The following is a 15,851-nucleotide window of genomic DNA, read 5'->3' as shown; positions in this document are numbered from 1 at the left end:
AATGAGCCTTCCTTCCCCTCCCACCTCCATCAATGAGCCTTCCTTCCCCTCCCACCTCCATCAATGAGCCTTCCCCCCCCTCCCACCTCCATCAATGAGCCTTCCCTCCCCTCCCACCTCCATCAATGAGCCTCCCCTCCCACCTCCATCAATGAGCCTCCCCTCCCACCTCCATCAATGAGCCTTCCCTCCCCTCCCACCTCCATCAATGAGCCTTCCTTCCCCTCCCACCTCCATCAATGAGCCTTCCTTCCCCTCCCACCTCCATCAATGAGCCTTCCTTCCCCTCCCACCTCCATCAATGAGCCTTCCTTCCCCTCCCACCTCCATCAATGAGCCTTCCCTCTCCTCCCCTCCCACCTCCATCAATGAGCCTTCCCTCCCCTCCCACCTTCATCAATGAGCCTTCCCTCCCCTCCCACCTCCATCAATGAGCCTTCCTTCCCCTACCACCTCCATCAATGAGCCTTCCCTCTCCTCCCCTCCCACCTCCATCAATGAGCCTTCCCTCTCCTCCCACCTTCATCAATGAGCCTTCCCTCCCCTCCCACCTCCATCAATGAGCCTTCCCTCCCCTCCCACCTCCATCAATGAGCCTCCCCTCCCACCTCCATCAATGAGCCTCCCCTCCCACCTCCATCAATGAGCCTCCCCTCCCACCTCCATCAATGAGCCTTCCCTCCCCTCCCACCTCCATCAATGAGCCTTCCTTCCCCTCCCACCTCCATCAATGAGCCTTCCTTCCCCTCCCACCTCCATCAATGAGCCTTCCTTCCCCTCCCACCTCCATCAATGAGCCTTCCTTCCCCTCCCACCTCCATCAATGAGCCTTCCCTCTCCTCCCCTCCCACCTCCATCAATGAGCCTTCCCTCCCCTCCCACCTTCATCAATGAGCCTTCCCTCCCCTCCCACCTCCATCAATGAGCCTTCCTTCCCCTACCACCTCCATCAATGAGCCTTCCCTCCCCTCCCACCTCCATCAATGAGCCTTCCCTCCCCTCCCACCTCCATCAATGAGCCTCCCCTCCCACCTCCATCAATGAGCCTCCCCTCCCACCTCCATCAATGAGCCTTCCCTCCCCTCCCACCTCCATCAAACAGCCTCCCCTCCCACCTCCATCAATGAGCCTTGCCTCCCCTCCCACCTCCATCAATGAGCCTCCCCTCCCACCTCCATCAATGAGCCTCCCCTCCCCTCTCCATCAATGAGCCTTCTTCCCCTCCCCTCTCCATCAATGAGCCTTCCCTCCCCTCCCACCTCCATCAATGAGCCTCCCCTCCCACCTCCATCAATGAGCCTCCCCTCCCACCTCCATCAATGAGCCTACCCTCCCACCTCCATCAATGAGCCTCCCCTCCCCTCCCACCTCCATCAATGAGCCTTCTTCCCCTCCCACCTCCATCAATGAGCCTTCTTCCCCTCACACCTCCACCAATGAGCCTTCTTCCCCTCCCACCTCCATCAATGAGCCTTCCCTCCTCTCCCACCTCCATCAATGAGCCTTCCCTCCCCTCCCACCGCCATCAATGAGCTTTCCCTCCCCTCCCACCGCCATCAATGAGCCTTCTTCCCCTCCCACCTCCATCAATGAGCCTTCCCTCCCCTCCCACCTCCATCAATGAGCCTTCCCTCCCCTCCCACCGCCATCAATGAGCCTTCCTTCCCCTCCCACCTCCATCAATGAGCCTGCCTTCCTTCCCCTCCCACCTCCATCAATGAGCCTTCCCTCCCCTCTCCATCAATGAGCCTTCCTTCCCCTCCCACCTCCATCAATGAGCTTTCCCTCCCCTCCCACCGCCATTAATGAGCCTTCTTCCCCTCCCACCTCCATCAATGAGCCTTCTTCCCCTCACACCTCCACCAATGAGCCTTCTTCCCCTCCCACCTCCATCAATGAGCCTTCTTCCCCTCACACCTCCACCAATGAGCCTTCTTCCCCTCCCACCTCCACCAATGAGCCTTCTTCCCCTCACACCTCCACCAATGAGCCTTCTTCCCCTCCCACCTCCATCAATGAGCCTTCTTCCCCTCACACCTCCATCAATGAGCCTTCTTCCCCTCACACCTCCACCAATGAGCCTTCTTCCCCTCCCACCTCCATCAATGAGCCTTCCTTCCCCTCCCACCTCCATCAATGAGCCTTCCTTCCCCTCCCACCTCCATCAATGAGCCTTCCCCCCCCCTCCCACCTCCATCAATGAGCCTTCCCTCCCCTCCCACCTCCATCAATGAGCCTCCCCTCCCACCTCCATCAATGAGCCTTCCCTCCCCTCCCACCTCCATCAATGAGCCTTCCTTCCCCTCCCACCTCCATCAATGAGCCTTCCTTCCCCTCCCACCTCCATCAATGAGCCTTCCTTCCCCTCCCACCTCCATCAATGAGCCTTCCTTCCCCTCCCACCTCCATCAATGAGCCTTCCCTCTCCTCCCCTCCCACCTCCATCAATGAGCCTTCCCTCCCCTCCCACCTTCATCAATGAGCCTTCCCTCCCCTCCCACCTCCATCAATGAGCCTTCCTTCCCCTCCCACCTCCATCAATGAGCCTTCCTTCCCCTACCACCTCCATCAATGAGCCTTCCCTCCCCTCCCACCTCCATCAATGAGCCTTCCCTCCCCTCCCACCTCCATCAATGAGCCTCCCCTCCCACCTCCATCAATGAGCCTCCCCTCCCACCTCCATCAATGAGCCTTCCCTCCCCTCCCACCTCCATCAAACAGCCTCCCCTCCCACCTCCATCAATGAGCCTTGCCTCCCCTCCCACCTCCATCAATGAGCCTCCCCTCCCACCTCCATCAATGAGCCTCCCCTCCCCTCTCCATCAATGAGCCTTCTTCCCCTCCCCTCTCCATCAATGAGCCTTCCCTCCCCTCCCACCTCCATCAATGAGCCTCCCCTCCCACCTCCATCAATGAGCCTCCCCTCCCACCTCCATCAATGAGCCTACCCTCCCACCTCCATCAATGAGCCTCCCCTCCCCTCCCACCTCCATCAATGAGTCTTCTTCCCCTCCCACCTCCATCAATGAGCCTTCTTCCCCTCACACCTCCACCAATGAGCCTTCTTCCCCTCCCACCTCCATCAATGAGCCTTCCCTCCTCTCCCACCTCCATCAATGAGCCTTCCCTCCCCTCCCACCGCCATCAATGAGCTTTCCCTCCCCTCCCACCGCCATCAATGAGCCTTCTTCCCCTCCCACCTCCATCAATGAGCCTTCCCTCCCCTCCCACCTCCATCAATGAGCCTTCCCTCCCCTCCCACCGCCATCAATGAGCCTTCCTTCCCCTCCCACCTCCATCAATGAGCCTGCCTTCCTTCCCCTCCCACCTCCATTAATGAGCCTTCCCTCCCCTCTCCATCAATGAGCCTTCCCTTTCCTCCCACCGCCATCAATGAGCTTTCCCTCCCCTCCCACCGCCATTAATGAGCCTTCTTCCCCTCCCACCTCCATCAATGAGCCTTCTTCCCCTCACACCTCCACCAATGAGCCTTCTTCCCCTCCCACCTCCATCAATGAGCCTTCTTCCCCTCACACCTCCACCAATGAGCCTTCTTCCCCTCCCACCTCCATCAATGAGCCTTCTTCCCCTCACACTTCCACCAATGAGCCTTCTTCCCCTCCCACCTCCATCAATGAGCCTTCTTCCCCTCACACCTCCATCAATGAGCCTTCTTCCCCTCACACCTCCACCAATGAGCCTTCTTCCCCTCCCACCTCCATCAATGAGCCTTCCCTCCTCTCCCACCTCCATCAATGAGCCTTCCCTCCCCTCCCACCGCCATCAATGAGCTTTCCCTCCCCTCCCACCTCCATCAATGAGCCTTCTTCCCCTCCCACCGCCATCAATGAGCTTTCCCTCCCCTCCCACCTCCATCAATGAGCCTTCTTCCCCTCCCACCTCCATCAATGAGCCTTCCCTCCCCTCCCACCTCCATCAATGAGCCTTCCCTCCCCTCCCACCTCCATCAATGAGCCTTCCCTCCCCTCCCACCTCCATCAATGAGCCTTCCTTCCCCTCCCACCTCCATCAATGAGCCTTCTTCCCCTCCCACCTCCATCAATGAGCCTTCTTCCCCTCACACCTCCACCAATGAGCCTTCTTCCCCTCCCACCTCCATCAATGAGCCTTCCCCCCTCTCCCACCTCCATCAATGAGCCTTCCCTCCCCTCCCACCGCCATCAATGAGCTTTCCCTCCCCTCCCACCGCCATCAATGAGCCTTCTTCCCCTCCCACCTCCATCAATGAGCCTTCCCTCCCCTCCCACCTCCATCAATGAGCCTTCCCTCCCCTCCCACCGCCATCAATGAGCCTTCCTTCCCCTCCCACCTCCATCAATGAGCCTGCCTTCCTTCCCCTCCCACCTCCATCAATGAGCCTTCCCTCCCCTCTCCATCAATGAGCCTTCCCTTTCCTCCCACCGCCATCAATGAGCTTTCCCTCCCCTCCCACCGCCATTAATGAGCCTTCTTCCCCTCGCACCTCCATCAATGAGCCTTCTTCCCCTCACACCTCCACCAATGAGCCTTCTTCCCCTCCCACCTCCATCAATGAGCCTTCCCTCCTCTCCCACCTCCATCAATGAGCCTTCCCTCCCCTCCCACCGCCATCAATGAGCTTTCCCTCCCCTCCCACCTCCATCAATGAGCCTTCTTCCCCTCCCACCGCCATCAATGAGCTTTCCCTCCCCTCCCACCTCCGTCAATGAGCCTTCTTCCCCTCCCAGCTCCATCAATGAGCCTTCCCTCCCCTCCCACCTCCATCAATGAGCCTTCCCTCCCCTCCCACCTCCATCAATGAGCCTTCCTTCCCCTCCCACCTCCATCAATGAGCCTTCTTCCCCTCCCACCTCCATCAATGAGCCTTCTTCCCCTCCCACCTCCATCAATGAGCCTTCTTCCCCTCCCACCTCCATCAATGAGCCTTCTTCCCCTCCCACCTCCATCAATGAGCCTTCCCTCCCCCTCCCACCTCCATCAATGAGATTTCCCTCCCCTCCCACCTCCATCAATGAGCCTTCCCTCCCCCAGCCTCCATCAATGAGCCTTCTCTCCCCTCCCACCTCAATCAATGAGCCTTCTCTCCCCTCCCACCTCCATCAATGAGCCTTCTCTCCCCTCCCACCTCCATCAATGAGCCTTCCCTCCCCTCCCACCTCCATCAATGAGCCTTCCCTCCCCCAGCCTCCATCAATGAGCCTTCCCTCCCCCAGCCTCCATCAATGAGCCTTCCCTCCCCTCCCACCGCCATCAATGAGCCTTCCTTCCCCTCCCACCTCCATCAATGAGCCTTCCTTCCCCTCCCACCTCCATCAATGAGCCTTCCCTCCCCTCCCACCTCCCCCTCCCCCTCCCCTCCCACCTCCATCAATGAGCCTTCCCTCCCACCTCCATCAATGAGCCTTCCCTCCCCTTCCCTCCCCTCTCACCTCCATCAAGGAGCCTTCCCTCCCCGAGCCTTCCCTCCCACAGCCTCCAACAATGAGCCTTCCCTCCCCCAGCCTCCATCAATGAGCCTTCTCTCCCCTCCCACCTCCATCAATGAGCCTTCTCTCCCCTCCTACCTCCATCAATGAGCCTTCCCTCCCCTCCCACCTCCATCAATGAGCCTTCCCTCCCCCAGCCTCCATCAATGAGCCTTCCCTCCCCCAGCCTCCATCAATGAGCCTTCCCTCCCCCAGCCTCCAACAATGAGCCTTCCCTCCCCCAGCCTCCAACAATGAGCCTTCCCTCCCCCAGCCTCCATCAATGAGCCTTCCCTCCCCCAGCCTCCATCAATGAGCCTTCCCTCCCCCAGCCTCCATCAATAAGCCTTCCCTCCCCCCAGCCTCCATCAATAAGCCTTCCCTCCCCCCAGCCTCCATCAATGAGCCTTCCCTCCCCCCAGCCTCCATCAATGAGCCTTCCCTCCCCCAGCCTCCATCAATGAGCCTTCCCTCCCCCAGCCTCCATCAATGAGCCTTCCCTCCCCCAGCCTCATCAATTAGCCTTCCCTCCCCCCAGCCTCCATCAATTAGCCTTCCCTCCCCCCAGCCTCCATCAATTAGCCTTCCCTCCCCCCAGCCTCCATCAATTAGCCTTCCCTCCCCCCAGCCTCCATCAATTAGCCTTCCCTCCCCCCACCCTCCATCAATGAGCCTATCCTCCCCCAGTCTCCATCAATGAGCCTTCCCTCCCCCAGCCTCCATCAATGAGTCTTGCCCACCACCTCCATTAATGAGCCTTCCCTCCCCCACCCTCCATCAATGAGTCTTCGCTCCCCACCTCCATCAATGAGCCTTCGCTCCCCACCTCCATCAATGAGCCTTCGCTCCCCACCTCCATCAATGAGTCTTCGCTCCCCACCTCCATCAATGAGCCTTCGCCTCCCACCTCCATCAATGAGCCTTTGCTCCCCACCTCCATCAATGAGTCTTCGCTCCCCACCTCCATCAATGAGCCTTCCCTCCCCACCTCCATCAATGAGCCTTCCTTTCTCCACCTCCATCAATGATCCTTCCCTCCCCCACCTCCATCAATGAGCCTTCGCTCCCCACCTCCATCAATGAGCCTTCCTTTCTCCACCTCCATCAATGAGCCTTCCCTCCCCACCTCCATCAATGAGCCTTCCCTCCCCACCTCCATCAATGAGCCTTCCCTCCCCACCTCCATCAATGAGCCTTCGCTCCCCACCTCCATCAATGAGCCTTCCTTTCTCCACCTCCATCAATGAGCCTTCCCTCCCCACCTCCATCAATGAGCCTTCCCTCCCCACCTCCATCAATGAGCCTTCCCTCCCCACCTCCATCAATGAGCCTTCCTTTCTCCACCTCCATCAATGAGCCTTCCCTCCTCTACCTCCATCAATGTGCCTTCCCTTCTCCACCTCCACCAATGAGCCTTCCCTTCTCCACCTCCATCAATGAGCCTTCCTTCCCCACCTCCATAAATGAGCCTTCCTTCCCCACTTCCATAAATGACCCTTCCCGCCCCCCCAATAAATGACCCTTCCTTCCCCACTTCCATCAATGAGCCTTGGTTGTCCATGACCCAGTCACCAGTTCTCTTTTTTACCTTCCTTGGACCACTTTTGGTCGGTTCTGACCACTGCAGACGGGGATCATCACACAAGAGATGCAGTTTTGGAGTTGTTCTGTCCCAGTCACCCAGACATTACAATTTGGTCCTTGTGAAATTCCTAACACTTGTCCATTCTTTCTGCTTTCAACACATCAACTTCAGGGGCAACATGTTCACTTGCCTAATATATTCCACCCATATTCAGATGCCCTTGTAACCAGATAATCCATGTCATTCACTTTAACTGTCAGTGGACATAACGGTATGGCTGATCGGTGTATATACCACCATACCTGGCTGAAGCACCTGTATAGACACCACTACTACAGCGCTACAAAGTCACGTCAAGTCGCACTACATAGTTGCATCACATCAGTGGGAATCGAGCCTAAAACACACCACACTGATGAGAACAGACCGGCCCTAAGAGTTCTTCTCTTATCTTCCACTGGACCAGCTGTGGGTAGAAGGTCCATGGAGGTCTTCAGTTTTTTTATTTGTACTGGTTGAACTAGACAGGTTTGTGTCTTTTTCAACCTAACTGGGTGTCCATATTCAATGGTGCCGGTCACACCTGACTATGGCTGCTTCTGGCTTGTCACTCAAAGTACACGACCCTTTTGTTGAGGCAGAAAAAAATGAATTTCCTTGCCTAGTAACCAGCTTCTCGTTGGCTAAAAACAAAAAAGACGCTCAAGCCTGAAACACGTTAAAGAAAAAAAAAAAATCAAACACACAAAAATCCATCCACAATTGCTAAAAAATAAATAAAAAGGCTTAAAAATGACCAAAGAACCTCAGCTCAAGTGGGGCCCACATAAGCTTGGCTTGGGCAGGATCGTGCATTTGTGGCCCTTTAGATTTTCATAGGAAAAACTTTGTTCAGTGCTCCTATGTAAATATCTTCGGGGGGCCAAAAACGCACGATCCTTCTCCTGTACAAAAAGAAAAACGCCTCCAAATCTCCCAGCCACACTCACACACACACACAAGGGGGAATGGGGCTAAAAACATGGTCCAACAGGAGGAAAAATTCCTCCCAAATCCCCTATGACAGGGGTCTCTAAACTTATCAGTTTGAGGTTCACATAGAATATTTTATAAATATCCCCCTTCAGAGTCCTCCCGTACATTAGGATCCCCATCAATGTTCCCCAATACACCAGGTTCTTCATCAGCTTGCCCCCTTACATCAGGTTCCCCATCAGAGTACCGATTACATCAGATTCCTCCAATACCATCAGGTTCCCCATCAGAGTCCCCCAATACCATCAGGTTTACTATCAGAGTTCCACCATACCATCAGGGTCCCCATCAGAGCTCCACCATACCATCAGGGTCCCCATCAGAGCTTCACCATACCATCATGTTTCCCATCAAGAGTCCCCCAATACATCAGGTTCCTATCAGAGTTCCACCATACCATCAGGTTCCCCATCCAGAGTTGCACCATATCATTGGGTTTCCATCAGAGTTCCACCATACCATTGGGTTCCCATCAGAGCTCCACCATACCATCAGGTTTCCCATCAGAGCTCCACCATACCATTGGGTTCCCATCAGAGCTCCACTATACCATCAGGTTTCCCATCAAGAGTTCCCAATACATCAGGTTCCTATCAGAGTTCCACCTTACCATCAGGTTCCCCATCCAGAGTTCCACCATATCATTGGGTTTCCATCAGAGTTCCACCATACCATTGGGTTCCCATCAGAGCTCCACCATACCATCAGGTTTCCCATCAGAGCTCCACCATACCATCGGGTTCCCATCAGAGTTCCACAATACCATCAGGTTTCCCATCAAGAGTTCCACCATACCATCGGGTTCCCATCAGAGTTCCACCATACCATCGGGTTCCCATCAGAGTTCCACTATACAATCAGGTTTCCCATCAGAGCTCCACCATACCATCGGGTTCCCATCAGAGTTCCACTATACCATCAGGTTTCCCATCAGAGCTCCACCATACCATCGGGTTCCCATCAGAGTTCCACTATACCATCAGGTTTCCCATCAGAGCTCCACCATACCATCGGGTTCCCATCAGAGTTCCACAATACCATCAGGTTTCCCATCAAGAGTACCCCAATACATCAGGTTCCCATCAAGAGTTCCACTATACCATCAGGTTTCCCATCAGAGCTCCACCATACCATCGGGTTCCCATCAGAGTTCCACTATACCATCAGGTTTCCCATCAGAGCTCCACCATACCATCGGGTTCCCATCAGAGTTCCACAATACCATCAGGTTTCCCATCAAGAGTCCCCCAATACATCAGGTTCCCATCAAGAGCTCCACCATACCATCGGCTTCCCATCAGAGTTCCACCATATAAATCGGGTTCCCATCAGAGTTCCACCATACCATCAGGTTCCCCATCAGAGTGTCCCCTTACATCAGGTTCCCTATCAAAGTCCCCCAATACATCAGGTTCCCCATCATATCAAAGCCCCCCAATAAATCAGGTTCCCCATTAGAGTGCCCCCTTATATCAGGATCCCCATCAGAGTCCCCCAATACATAAGTTTCCCCATCAGAGCTCCAGCATATCATCAGGGTCCTCATCATAGTTGCCCCTCAGATTAAGTTCCCCAGAGTCCCCCAATACATTGGGTTCCTCATCAGCTTGCCCCCTTACATCAGAGTCCAGAGTCCTCCAATACAAGAGGCTCAAATTAGAGCATCACCATCCATCAGGTTCCCCATTAGAGCCCCCCATACACAAGGATCCTCATTAGCATCCTTCCTTACACCAGGTTTCTCATCAGAGCACCCCATACATTAGGCTCCCCATCAGAGTGTCCCCTTACATCAGGTACCCCCCCCTCTCCCCACATCAGGTTTCTCATCAGAGTACCCCCCCCCATACATCAGGATCCCCAACAGCTTCCCCCCCTAAATCAGGTTTCTCATCAGAGCACCCCATCATCAATTTCTCCATTAGAGTCCCCCATCCTCCCGCTCCTTAGATCAGGTTTCCCATGAGCGTGCCCCCTCAGATCAGGTGTCTCCCTCCCCTCCCCTCCCCTCCCCCTTACATCAGGTTTCACATCAGAGTGCCCCCCCCACAACAGGTGACCCCCCCTTACATGAGGTTTTTCAACGAAGTGCCCCCTTACATCTCTCCTCATCAGAGTCCTCCCATACATCAGATTTCCCATAAGAATCCCCTCTTATATCAGTTGTCCCCATCAGGGAGCTCAGGCAGCCTCTGCTGAGCTTCATCCTCATTGGGTGCAGATTGAAGACAAACCACCTAGCGGGGGGGGGGGGGGGGAGAGAAGATCTTATTAGCAGGCTGGATGTGGTCCACAGGCTGTAGCTTGGAGACCCCTACCCTAAGGCAATCAGATATTCCCTAAATCCGCAATCTCTGTTATTTCTTCTAAACGTTCACCGCCAAGTCATGTGATCCTCTATTCTGACACTGAGAAACCATGACAGGACAGACATTTCATATGGAAACCTCCTAACAGCCTGAGGACATCTGCTGGAGTTGTGGGAACTCTCCACCGATTGTCACGCTGTGCTTCTGCCTGCTGCTTGAGTTGTAAAATAAGACGACTTTCACCTACAGACGAACCCTCATAGCACTGAACAATGGAGGATCTCACATACGGCTCAGAGGTCACTCTGTTGAAGAGTCAGTCCCGGGTTGGAAATCACTTGAAGGGATGCAGGAACTGCGGCCGACGACGTCCACCAGGAGAGGACACGGCATGCGGTCTGTGAAGGTCAGTCCGGCTCTGCCCGGTCTGCTGAACAATTCTCATAAAATGTGCGGCTCTAATCCTCTCACCTACTCAGCAAGGCAGTGAAAGTTCTGACAAGAATCTGCATAACAGCAGCAGGTGTGCCGGGGAATGCTGGGACATGTCAGGGGATGAAGAACGATGATTCATAGGACTTCCAAACCCACCGCAACTCAATCAGCATCGCAGGACTGCATCCTAGGACTTCCAGACCCACCGCAACTCAATCAGCATCGCAGGACTGCATCCTAGGACTTCCAAACCCACCGCAACTCAATCAGCATCGCAGGACTGCATCCTAGGACTTCCAGACCCACCGCAACTCAACGAGCATTGCAGAACTGCATCCTAGGACTTCCAAACCCATCGCAACTCAATCAGCATCGCAGGACTGCATCCTAGGACTTCCAAACCCACCGCAACTCAATCAGCATCGCAGGACTGCATCCTAGGACTTCCAAACCCACCGCAACTCAATCAGCATCGCAGGACTGCATCCTAGGACTTCCAGACCCACCGCAACTCAACGAGCATTGCAGAACTGCATCCTAGGACTTCCAAACCCATCGCAACTCAATCAGCATCGCAGGACTGCATCCTAGGACTTCCAAACCCACCGCAACTCAATCAGCATCGCAGGACTGCATCCTAGGACTTCCAGACCCACCGCAACTCAACGAGCATTGCAGAACTGCATCCTAGGACTTCCAAACCCACCGCAACTCAATCAGCATCGCAGAACTGCATCCTAGGACTTCCAAACCCACCGCAACTCAATCAGCATCGCAGAACTGCATCCTAGGACTTCCAAACCCACCGCAACTCAATCAGCATCGCAGTACTGCATCCTAGGACTTATAAACCCACCCAGCTAATTCAGCATTGCAAAACCGCATCCTAGGACTACCAAATCCACCGCAAATCAAACATTAAAGAACTGCATCCTAGGACTTCCAAACCCACCGCAACCCAATCAGCATCGCAGAACTGCATCCTAGGACTTCCAAACCCACCGCAACTCAATCAGCATCGCAGTACTGCATCCTAGGACTTCCAGACCCACCGCAACCCAATCAGCATCGCAGAACTGCATCCTAGGACTTCCAAACCCACCGCAACTCAATCAGCATCGCAGAACTGCATCCTAGGACTTCCAAACCCACCGCACCCCCAATCAGCATTGCAGAACTGCATCCTAGGACTTCCAGACCCACCGCAACTCAATCAGCATCGCAGTACTGCATCCTAGGACTTCCAAACCCACCGCAACTCAATCAGCATTGCAGAACTGCATCCTAGGACTTCCAAACCCACCGCAACTCAATCAGCATCGCAGAACTGCATCCAAGGACTTCCAAACCCACCGCAACTCAATCAGCATCGCAGTACTGCATCCTAGGACTTCCAAACCCACCGCAACTCAACGAGCATCGCAGAACTGCATCCTAGGACTTCCAAACCCTCCACAACTCAATCAGCATTGCAGAACTGCATCCTAGGACTTCCAAACCCACCGCAACTCAACGAGCATCGCAGAACTGCATCCTAGGACTTCCAAACCCACCGCAACTCAATCAGCATTGCAGAACTGCATCCTAGGACTTCCAAACCCACCGCAACTCAATCAGCATCGCAGTACTGCATCCTAGGACTTCCAAACCCACCGCAACTCAATCAGCATCGCAGAACTGCATCCTAGGACTTCCAAACCCACCGCAACTCAATCAGCATCGCAGAACTGCATCCTAGGACTTCCAAACCCACCGCAACTCAATCAGCATCGCAGAACTGCATCCTAGGACTTCCAAACCCACCGCAACTCAATCAGCATCGCAGTACTGCATCCTAGGACTTCCAAACCCACCGCAACTCAACGAGCATCGCAGAACTGCATCCTAGGACTTCCAAACCCACCACAACTCAATCAGCATCGCAAAACTGCATCCTAAGACTTCCAAACCCACCGCAACTCAATCACCAACCCTACAATTTCTGGAAGATTTCTTATGTTATGTCAATTAAATCCGGTCTGGAGAAATCTTCAGGATCACCAAGGAGCCCAAGCTCTGGTATTCGGCTTTCCAGATCGGTTGCAGTATCCCGAAAGCTCTTTTCACACCAGCAGTGGTGTTTACCGGCCTCCTGAAATGCGATCCACATTGGATTTCTTGGCCTTGCAGTTGTGGTGAAGTCCTGGGACGGTCCCATTCACTTACAGGATTGAGTCCGACAGGCGCTGCCTGCTAAAATCAGCAGATTGCATGAAGGCCGCACTCACACCCGAGCCACGCGGTTTTCGGTCGTTTTGTGGCGTATGTGTATTAGCGAATAGAGAAAAACGTCATCCGTTTCATCATTTGTTGCAATGTTTTTCAGCTTCTATTATTATTCATATTTTATAGGTCAGGGTTAACGATTAATTGCTTTATGTATTTATTTAATGTACTTATTATTTATTTATATTACGGTTAATTTTGTTATTTATTTTTTTATCAATTGTTATTAATTTGTAAAAAAAAAAAACAATACACAAATGAATAAGCTTTTGTTATTTTAATATTACTTATTTTTTTATTATTAAGTTAGGGGCTAATTAATAACTTTTTTTTTATTATTATATATTTTTTTGGGTTTGGGGTTCATTAATTATTACTTTTTTTTTTTGTTCGAGTTACGGGGTTCACTATTACCTATTTAATTTACTTATTATTTTTTTTCGGTCAATGTTCGGGGTCAGTCTATTTATTATTATTAATTTTATTTATTGCATTTGGGCAGAAAAATGCTCAAAAATGCGCAAAACGTGTGAAAATCTCGCGTTTTGAAGTTTTTGGCAGGATCAACAGGTAAGGTTATATGCAATTATTTACCAGATACTGTAAAACACGCCCCCCCCCCCGCTTTTCCACGTCATCCAATCAGAGACCACTCTGCATTCGCTGAAAAAAATATATATAAGACGTTTTTTGATTGGCATCCGAGCTAAACGGGCAACCCCCATGTGATCACCAAGCAGTTTACGCGTTTTTTTTAAAAATATGTACGCCAACGGTCGTAGTCTACGTGTTATATAACCAAACGCTGGGGACCGCAGGCTATGCATTTTAATATATGCAGGCTGAGGACCGCCGGCTACGCGTTTTATAAATATGCACACTGAGGACCCCCGGCTACGCGTGTTATAAATATGCACACTGAGGACCGCCGGCTACGCGTTTTATAAATATGCACACTGAGGACCGCCGGCTACGTGTGTTATAAATATGCACACTGAGGACCCCCGGCTACGCGTGTTATAAATATGCACACTGAGGACCGCCGGCTACGCGTTTTATAAATATGCACACTGAGGACCGCCGGCTACGTGTGTTATAAATATGCACACTGAGGACCGCCGGCTACGTGTGTTATAAATATGCACACTGAGGACCGCCGGCTACGCGTTTTATAAATATGCACACTGAGGACCGCCGGCTACGCGTGTTATAAATATGCACACTGAGGACCGCCGGCTACGCGTGTTATAAATATGCACACTGAGGACCGCCGGCTACGCGTTTTATAAATATGCACACTGAGGACCACCGGCTACGGGTTTTATAAATAGGCAGGCTGAGGACCACCAGTTACGCGTTTTATAAATATGCACACTGAGGACCACCGGCTACGGATTTTATAAATAGGCAGGCTGAGGACCACCGGCTACGCGTTTTATAAATATGCAGGCTGAGGATCACCGACTACGCGTTTTATAAATATGCACACTGAGGATCACCTGCTATGCGTTTTATAAATATGCACACTGAGGACCACCGGCTACGCGTTTTATAAATACGCACGCTGAGGACCACCGGCTACGCGTTTTATAAATATGCACACTGAGGATCACCTGCTATGCGTTTTATAAATATGCACACTGAGGACCACCGGCTACGCGTTTTATAAATACGCACGCTGAGGACCACCGGCTACGCGTTTTATAAATATGCACACTGAGGATCACCTGCTATGCGTTTTATAAATATGCACACTGAGGATCACCTGCTATGCGTTTTATAAATATGCACATTAAGGATCACCGGCTGCGCGTTTTATAAATATGCACACTGAGGACCACCGGCTACGCGTTTTATAAATACGCACGCTGAGGACCACCGGCTACGCGTTTTATAAATATGCACACTGAGGATCACCGGCTGCGCGTTTTATAAATATGCACACTGAGGATCACCGGCTATGCGTTTTATAAATATGCACACTGAGGATCACCGGCTGCGCGTTTTATAAATATGCACACTGAGGATCACCGGCTGCGCGTTTTATAAATATGCACACTGAGGATCACCGGCTATGCATTTTATAAATATGCACACTGAGGATCACCGGCTACGCGTTTTATAAATATGCACACTGAGGATCACCTGCTACGCGTTTTATAAATATGCACACTGAGGATCACCTGCTATGCGTTTTATAAATATGCACACTGAGGATCACCTGCTATGCGTTTTATAAATATGCACACTGAGGATCACCTGCTATGCGTTTTATAAATATGCACACTGAGGACCACCGGCTACGCGTTTTATAAATATGCACACTGAGGATCACCTGCTATGCGTTTTATAAATATGCACACTGAGGACCATCGGCTACGCGTTTTATAAATACGCACGCTGAGGACCACCGGCTACGCGTTTTATAAATATGCACACTGAGGACCGCCAGCTACACATTTTAAAAATATGCACGCTGAGGACAACCGCCTACGCGTTTTATAAATATGCACGCTGAGGACAACCGGCTACGCATTTTATAAATATGCACGCTGAGGACAACCGGCTACGCGTTTTATAAATATGCACGCTGAGGACCACTGTGTGTCACTGTTGGAGGCACAATTTAAGTCCCGGATAATTCTTGGACTCAATAATTGGAGTTTTAAAACACCTCAACAGCAGATGCGGCTGATTGGATGCAGCCGCTGCTTGGCCGCCACCTTCCCTTTGGATTTTTCAGTGGAGGGATACTGG

At 52.6% G+C, this 15,851-nt stretch overlaps 1 protein-coding gene across 2 annotated transcripts in view; it reads right to left on the bottom strand.

Annotated features, from left to right (window-relative positions):
• The window catches only part of FHIP1B (FHF complex subunit HOOK interacting protein 1B), a 132,938-nt gene that overhangs the window by 91,572 nt on the left and 25,515 nt on the right, over nucleotides 1-15,851 (bottom strand). The window contains exon 1 of one of the 2 annotated variants that reach the window (XM_082245117.1): nucleotides 10,685-10,901. The exons of the other annotated variant lie outside the window; for it this stretch is intronic. The gene's annotated coding sequence lies outside the window, so the exon portion shown is untranslated. Of the gene's footprint in view, nucleotides 1-10,684; nucleotides 10,902-15,851 lie in introns of those variants that run through there. 2 annotated transcript variants of the gene reach the window in all.

The sequence above is a fragment of the Pelophylax lessonae genome, assembly GCF_965119305.1.
Source record: "Pelophylax lessonae genome assembly, chromosome: 2".
Lineage (NCBI taxonomy): Eukaryota > Metazoa > Chordata > Amphibia > Anura > Ranidae > Pelophylax > Pelophylax lessonae.
Note: the sequence above shows the minus strand (reverse complement) of the source record. Positions and strands in the feature narration are given on the sequence as shown.